This window comes from Lycium ferocissimum, chromosome 6 (genome assembly GCF_029784015.1).
Source record: "Lycium ferocissimum isolate CSIRO_LF1 chromosome 6, AGI_CSIRO_Lferr_CH_V1, whole genome shotgun sequence".
Lineage (NCBI taxonomy): Eukaryota > Viridiplantae > Streptophyta > Magnoliopsida > Solanales > Solanaceae > Lycium > Lycium ferocissimum.
Window position 1 is genome coordinate 27,474,147 of NC_081347.1, and position 8,460 is coordinate 27,482,606.

The following is an 8,460-nucleotide window of genomic DNA, read 5'->3' on the forward strand; positions in this document are numbered from 1 at the left end:
ACAGGGGCAACTCCGTACTTGCTTGTCTATGGCACTGAGGCAGTCATACCTGCTAAAATAGAAATATCATCACTCAGAATCATTCAAGAAGTGGAGTTGGACAACGCAGAATAGGTCCGAAACCGATACGAGCAACTGGCTCTAATTGACGTGAAAAAGATGATCACCGTATGTCACGACCAATTATACCAACAAAGAACGGCTTGTGCCTTCGTCAGGTGAGTCAGAGCTTGACTTTTCCAAATAGAACAATTGGCGCTCAAGCGAGTGTTCCCACACCAAGACGATTATAAAAGGATGTTTGCACCCAACTGGCAAGGTCTGTAAGTGGTCCGCAAGGTACTCTCAGGAGGAGTGGTGATCTTAGCTGAGATGGACGACCAAGAATGGCCCAAGGCAATTAATTCAGATGCAATCAGGTGGTATTACGCATGAAAACAATTTTTTCGATTTGTAATCGTACTTTTTCTTGTAATCACTACATTAAGACCTATCTCTTATGGCAGAGATACATAGAAAATCCATATCGAATTTGCTCTTCCTTTTGTAATTAGAAAAAATCAAATGATTTCCTTGTAATATGAAGTACGCAATGACATGATTTCCCGAGGCGGGATACGCAGGCAGTCCATATACGACCTGGTCGTATTATATAAAAAACAAAAAAATCAATTAATTTTATTCTGAACTACATTCGACCTGATTCCTGCTGTACCGGATGCATAGGTGCTCCTCGAGCTCCATCGTACCAATCAAAAAACCAAAGAAACCCCTAAGAAGCCACAGAGATAGGACTTCAAAAGGAACTCAGAGTTGGCACGAGAGTTTGGCACTAATATTCAACTAGGGTAGAGTTTTTGCGAGTATCTCAAAATTACTTCACAACAGTCAGGCCCAAGAGTTAGCCGACCCAAAACCCTAAACTGGGGCAGAAATTTTGAGAGGATCTCAAAATTTCTTCAATCAAGATTCGGCATGAGAGCTCACTGAAGCAAGACCTTAAACTGGGGTAGGAATTTTTAGAGGATCTCAAAATTTCTTCTACCAAGATTCGGCACGAGAGTTCGCTTGAAACAAGACTTTAAACTGGGGTAGATTTTTGAAAGGGTTTAAAAATTTCCACTGGATGTTTTAACTTCGGCGCAAGATACGTTGAATAACTGAAGATTCTCATGCAAATGCACGTGTCATGACGACTATTATAAATAGTTTTCAAAAATTATATTCCTTAAAATCAAAGGTTTGAAAAAACTTATGATCAACAATTTGCAAAAAACTTGTTTTACTTTAAGATAAGTTCATCTCTCAAACTACCGAATCCAAGGGGATCGGACCCAGGAGTGCAGCCAAACAGGTGAAGCAATGACGCAACATGAGTCAATGACAAGGATCAATCTTATAGGAAACTAACACTCTTCGAATACAGGTCCCCAATGTCGTCAGGAGAACGACCATTTATTGCTAACTTCATCTGTTCCTGATGATAAAGCAAGGAAAAAATGATTCATCAGAAGAGACCCTGGTCCACACCAACTGCATCAAACCTTACCGAGAAGAAGGCCACAAGAACGAAGAAATGAGGAACGCCACGTGGTGGCTCAATCAGGCCATGAAGGCTACAGAAAGATGGAAGCGCCACAAAGGGGGCCCGATTAAGCCAAGAAGGCTACAAAGAGTGAAGAATGCAACGAGGGTGGCCAAATCAAGCAAAGAAGGCTATGAAAGGATGAAGCGACACAAGGGTGATACAATCGAGCCAAAAGGCTCTATAAGGAACAAAGCACCACAAGGGCGGCACAATCAAGCCAAAAGGGCACCATAATGAACGAAGCACCATAAACGCAGCACAATCTAGCCAAAAGGGCTACACAAGGAAAAAGCACCATAAAGGCGGCACGATCAAGAAAAGGGATCCATAATGAACGAAGCACCACGTGGATGGCCCAATTTAGCCAAAAAGGTTACAAAGGAACAAAAACTCCACAAGGCAAAAATCTAGCCAAAAGGGCTACAATGAACAAAACGTCATGAGGACATGTATCATCAGGCCAAAAGGGTCACGCAATGGATAAATCGGCATATCAGACCAAGAGGGTCACAGCCGACATAAAGGATGAAAGAAAGACGATCCAGCCAAAAGGTTTATATCTGTCATATGCATGCCGAGAGGGCCATTCATATCAAACATGCCAAGAGGCCCATTCATACAAATATTTTAAGAGGGTCATTCGTACAAATATGCCAAGAGAGCCATTCATACAAACATGCTAAGAGAGTCATTCATACAAACATTCCAATAGGGTCATTCATACAAACATGCCGAGAGGGTCATTTACACAAACATGTCAAGAGGGTCATTCATACAAAGCCAAAAGGGCCATTCATATAAAACATATCGAGAAGGCCATTCACACAGACATGTCAAGAGGGTCATTCATAAAAAGCCAAGAGGGACATTCATATAAAACATGCCAAGAGGGCCATTCATATAAATATTTTAGAGAGGACCATTCATTCATATCAAATGTTCCAAGAGGGCCATTCATACAAACTTACCGAGAGGGTCATTCATACAAATACCGAGAGAGCCATTCATACAAATATGCCAAGAGGATCATTCATATAAACATTGTCAAAAGGGTCATTAATACAAACATGTTAAAAGGGACATTCATAAAACATTGCCAAGAGGGTCATTCATATCAAACATGTTGAAAGGGCAATTCATACAAACATTGCCAAGAAGGCCATTTCATACAAGCAGTGACCAAAGAGGTCAAACAAATCAAATGGTGCTAAGAATATCACCTACTTTCAAAAAGTCAATCGAGAGGCCCATGGCATCAAAGCCACGTAAGGGTGGTAAAACAATTACGAAGGCTAAGAAGGCCATTCAAATTGGATGGTGCCAAGAGGGTCACCTATTTTAAAGAGTCAACCAAAAGAGTTACAACGACAAAACCCTGCAAGGGTGGTAAACCAATTACACAAGACCAAGATGGTCATTCAATTCAAACAGTGCCAAGAAGGTCATCTCGCAAAATTAAACCAAAAGGCACAATCACAAAGCCACGCAAAGGTGGTGAAAACAAAAACAAAGAACAAAAAATCAACCACGATAGTATCTAGCAAATGGAAGCAATTTCATCGCCGCCAAGGAGAGGAGCAGGCTAATCAAACCAGACCGTATGCATGCAGAGCAAACGTGAAACTTTTTCTTACGCAGCCAGTCGATATAGGATCCCCATGAGAGTCAAGCTCTCCGGCAATGAATTGGAAGATCACTCAACCTCGTGTTCATCCGCACAAATTTGATTTTTTGAATTTACTTTATTTACTTTCTTTTTCAATAAAAAAAATCTCGCAACCGGTCGGGCACACACCGGAAAGTGCAAAGGCATTCCCGCATAAGGGATAACATTTTCTACCGATTAAGTCAAACTACAAGTGGCCTGATTTCCAAGATCGGGGATATGTGGTGGATTTAATACCAGAGAGTAGGTCACATTCCAACAGGCCATTCTGGGCTTCTCACTAGAAGATCCAAGATTTCTTTTGAAATTTGCATTAGAAGGTTAATTGATGCGAACTACAAGTGACCTGAATTCTTGTAAAGCCCAAGATATGTAGGAAACCCATAGACTGGGGTCCGGCCACAAATTTAAAAATTGCATTGAAAAAAGAAAAGTATTTTGAAATTGGTCGGCCAGAAATCAGGTTTATCAAATTTCGATGACAAGAGATGGACTTTCCCTCCCCGAACAGCGAATGGGCAGTTGTTGACACCTAATTTTTTGCCCTCCCATAATTTTATTTAATTATTCAGAGTTCTTGAATCACAAACGGAGTGAAATATACATTTTACAAGTCAGAAATGATTTTACAAAATTGTTTCAATGACATTTTGCCATGTCATTTGACAAAATATTTCAAATATAGATTGCATATCATTTTATGTATTTTTGTATGAACCTCAAGTATATTTATCAAGATTTAATTCAAAAAAATAGTTTAAAGCAATTATTATATTAATTGACTGAACTATCAGCATTAAATTGACATATATTTTTACTCCGTTAGATCAAGAAAATTGAATAATCAATTACATCTCAATTTTATAAGTTATTGGGCTATAAGTGCAGTTTATTTCCAAATTAATCACAATTGAATTTATGTTAATTGCACGAGTTAATTGTGGCTATAATTGAAATGGCCAATTGTTTGTTGTATTTTAATTAGGGTTATAATTGAAATAATCAGTTTATCTTTGCATTGGTCGTTTTTGTGAAATGGCTAATTAGTTTAAAATACGGCTAAAATTAAAGGGATTTAATTAGTTTCCACACTCTTTAATCTAGCTATTTATTAAATTAATTGATAAAATGTATTTTAATCAAATTACCCTCCTCATATACATGAATATATGTGTATAACCATGTATATATATATATATATATATATATCCAAAATGAGGCCCGGCTACCTATGGTTCAATAAATGGTCAGGCCCAATCCACTTCTGTGGACTGACCCGACCCAACCTCTTTATTTCTACAAGAAAATAATGAAAATCCCTTCATTTGCACTTTTCAGCCTTAGGTTTAAGAAACCGAAGGCGCCGCCTCAATATGATCTCTCTTTCGTTACGATTTGCCTGAAAATGGCAAAGTTTCAGGCGAGTTCGCTTTTGACAAGTGTTGTCAAGCCATTTTAGGCAAGAGCAATCTCTTCTCCGTGCCACCACAAGTCAACCACAGATGAAGGTAAAACCCTTGCCTTTATCTCTCTCTTTGCTTTTCTGCACAAACAAGGACAAATTCTTAATGATTTTTGTCTTCTGCTTCTCAATTTTTATTGGTCTTTAACGATTTACAAGGACTCAAAGAGAAATCTTTAAAATCTACAAGTTCCACATCGGTTGAAAACCAAAATTTTTAGAAATTTTTGGGGTTCTATATAAAGTACCCCATTCCTAGCACAACACACAGACAAGCTCATATATTTTCACAAAAAAAAAAAAAAAAAAAAAAACTTCGTGAAATTAAGCAAATGACCAACTAGAACTGGACATTTTCACATTTTAAGTTTCAAGTATCAGTATAATTTTTTTATTTTTCATTTTGTGGTTGAATTGGGGATTTGGGGAGCAAGAGTATCTCCAATTTAAAATCTCGACTTAAGGCTGCACTTGAAAAAGGTAAATACTTCTCCTTTCTTTATTTTAAGTCCGCATTTCAGTTTTTGATATGTTTGTATTGGTGTTTATATGTTTTGTTTTGTTTAATTATGTGTTAATTAGTTTTTAGGTCTACTTATGCTTAGGTAGATTAGTTTAGTAATTTATATATGCTCAGTTTTAGTGTAGTTTAGTTTAGAATTAGTTTTGATAAAGCACTAATTACTTTGAGAGTAGTTGTCTATGTGATTTAGCTTAATAGCATGCTTACAGATTATGTATGGTCTAAACAATATCTAATCATATCTATTTCTAATATCTATCAGTTCATTATTATGGTTTGACCCTTACTTGATGGCATGTTTATTGAAGTAGCTAGATCATTAGTAGGTATTGTGTGCTTTAAGTGTTTTCTTTCTAAGTCAGCTTGGTTAATTAGTAACAGTAGGCATGTCTATTCTATGCAGCTTAGATTGGTGAGGATCAAATATCGCTCAACCAAATGTGTGTTACATTAGCCCTCAGCATGTTACAACTTAGTTCAATCCTTGCTTATGTGCTTATAGTCAGTTCAATCCTTGCTTATGTGCTTATAGTCCCTTCAGTTTTAAAAGGATATCAAATATTATATCTGATTAGTGTGTGAACATGGCTTTTCAGTCTTAAACTAGTGGCTTTTGCAATCAAGAATGTGTTAAATTAGACTCCCTGACTACTAGTCTACGTAGGGGTTTGTTTAGTTTGAATGTTGTTTAAACTCATGTTGTGTTTGATGTTTGTTGGTTCACTAGCATAATTATAAGTTGTTTTGGTTGGAAATTTCCTAACCATGTATTGTAAACATGCTCATAAGCCTATTTGATGCCTCAATCGCTGCTTGTCCACATGAATGCTAGTTCAGACATGGCACTGTCTAAATGTTCCATGCTACTGTTACAACATGCCCATTAGGATAGCTTCATGTGTTGGCCTGCATACTTAGTTAGTCTGAGTATGATTCGTTAATAAGTTTGGTAATTTTTTCTGACATAATAAGATTAACTTAACTCCCATGTCTGTATATGATTGATTTACTAGTCCACCTTGCTTAAAGATAGTATGCTCTACGATGAAACCAAGCTTGTGCCTATGAGATCATGTTGAACAAAAATCATTGAACTAAATAAAAATTTGCTCTGTTTTCTGAGTGATCAATCATGATTGTTTTCACTTTGCTTGTCTCAACCTGTTCTATATATTTAAGCCTTTGAATCAATCACCTTTGGCTAAACTCATGATTATGCTCAAAGGATGATTAAGAGGTGACACTGCACTTGCTACATTAGTAGTTTGACTTAATAATGGTCTGCATGTTTGGAACGATCCGTTTGGCCGTTACGGTACTTTTGACCTTGTTGACCTTTTTTTAAGCTTCATTAGCTTATATTAGATTCCCGAATTGGTGCGATTTCCAAGGTCATCGGGTGAATATTAGCTTGGTTTTTGCGATAATAAACCTTACAATGAAAACGTTTGACCCAACGTTTATTTTTGGGTAAACGAACCTTTTTCAAAAATTCATCAATTTTGAGAGGTGTAGATGGTCATTTGTGACTTGTGGGTATGTTCGGTTTGTTTCCCAATACATTAGAGTGCATTTTGGGACTTGGGTCGGAATGTTGGTTTTGGGATATTGGGGGTTGACTTGATCAACGAGATACCATTGGGAAATTCGAGGCCACTGGTGAGTTCGTAGTGCGTTTTATGTGTGTTTGCATGTTTGCTTTGCATATGTGGGGCCTGGGGTGATAGTCGGATTTCGGGTTGAGAATGGTCAAAACTAGTAATTTTCTGGTGACTGATGCCCGCTGCAGCGGCACTAGTACAGCGGCAGCGGTATCGCTGTGGCGATGGCCATGCCGATATAGCAGCTTAGTGTAATGTGGGGTGACCACCGTAGCGGTCTTGTCATCGTGGCAGCATGTTATATCCTGTGTTTTCGCGTATTCGGCATTTTCGAAATAATTGTGACTTGTAAAGAGTAAGGCCAAATTTTGGTTTTATTTAGCATATAAGTTGTCCATAAGAAGTATGGACGCGGAAATATTGAGGAAGACTAAGGGTGAAAAGTGAAATTTCGGAAATTAGTTTCGTGGGTTGCGAAATATGGATTAAGAGAAATTGGGCTTGGAAAAAAAAAAAAAAAAAAAGAAAGAAAAATGGCCCATAAGTGGCCGGCCAAGAGGAGAAAAAAATGAATTGGCCCAAGCCCATGGATAATTAAATCCATGTGATAAATAAGTAAAGGGACCATTTATTCATCTAGAATTTTCAAGAAAATAAGAGGAAAATCAAGAAGAGAGAAAACGGCCATAGAGAGAAAGAAAGGAAAGAAAGAAAAAAAAATTTGGAGCCTTAGTCTTTGATTCAAAAATCTCTTCCTTCTTGAATTCTTGATAAGTTCAAGACGCTCTTCGACGTGGTATAACTAGTTTAGCGAAAGAACCACGTTTGCGACAAGTTGAAAATTGAAGAAAAAGGTAAGAATTCTATGTTTTTGTGTTATGGAATGAGTATATGTGTTATAGTGATTAGAGTTGCATGAAAATCATGGAATTGTTGTGTGTGTGGTGTACAAGCCGTGTGTGTGTGTGAGTATTATGGCCGTGTGGTGCTATAAAGTGAAGGGAGATGGATTGAGTTTATTTAGTGTATTAATTGTGTTGTTGTATCCTTGGAGAGTAAATGAAAAGAGAATGGTTTAAGTTGGCATGAAAAATCCATTGTTAGGTTGTTGTAGGAATTATGTGATTTTATTCTAGTTTTATGTTAACATGGAAATGAAATTGTTAAGATGCAATTATGATGATTGTTGATGAAATTGAAAGATGGAAATATGCTATGAATATGCATGTTAAAGATTAAAAGTTTTGGATGCGTTATGGCTTTGTTGGAAAGTTTGCATATGTAGTATATGTTGCGAATATTTTGTAGAAATGATATGAAATGTTTCCGAATTGTATTTGAATGGTTTGGATTAGTAAATGGATATGAGAATGTTGACATGAAGTTGGAAAGGTGAAGCCGGAATGGAAGCTATAGTTTTATGTTGGAAAAAAAGATTAGTTGTGTTATATTGTGAATTGTAGTGATTGTTGGTGTTGTTGATGTTGTTGTTGGATTGGTTGTTGTCATTTAAGCCGAGTTTGATGCTCGGGGATGTTGAATTTATAGGGGAAATGCTTTGCCGAAATTTCGGTAGGCAAATATGGATCTAAACTTGAGTTCTTAAAAGCTTGTAACTTA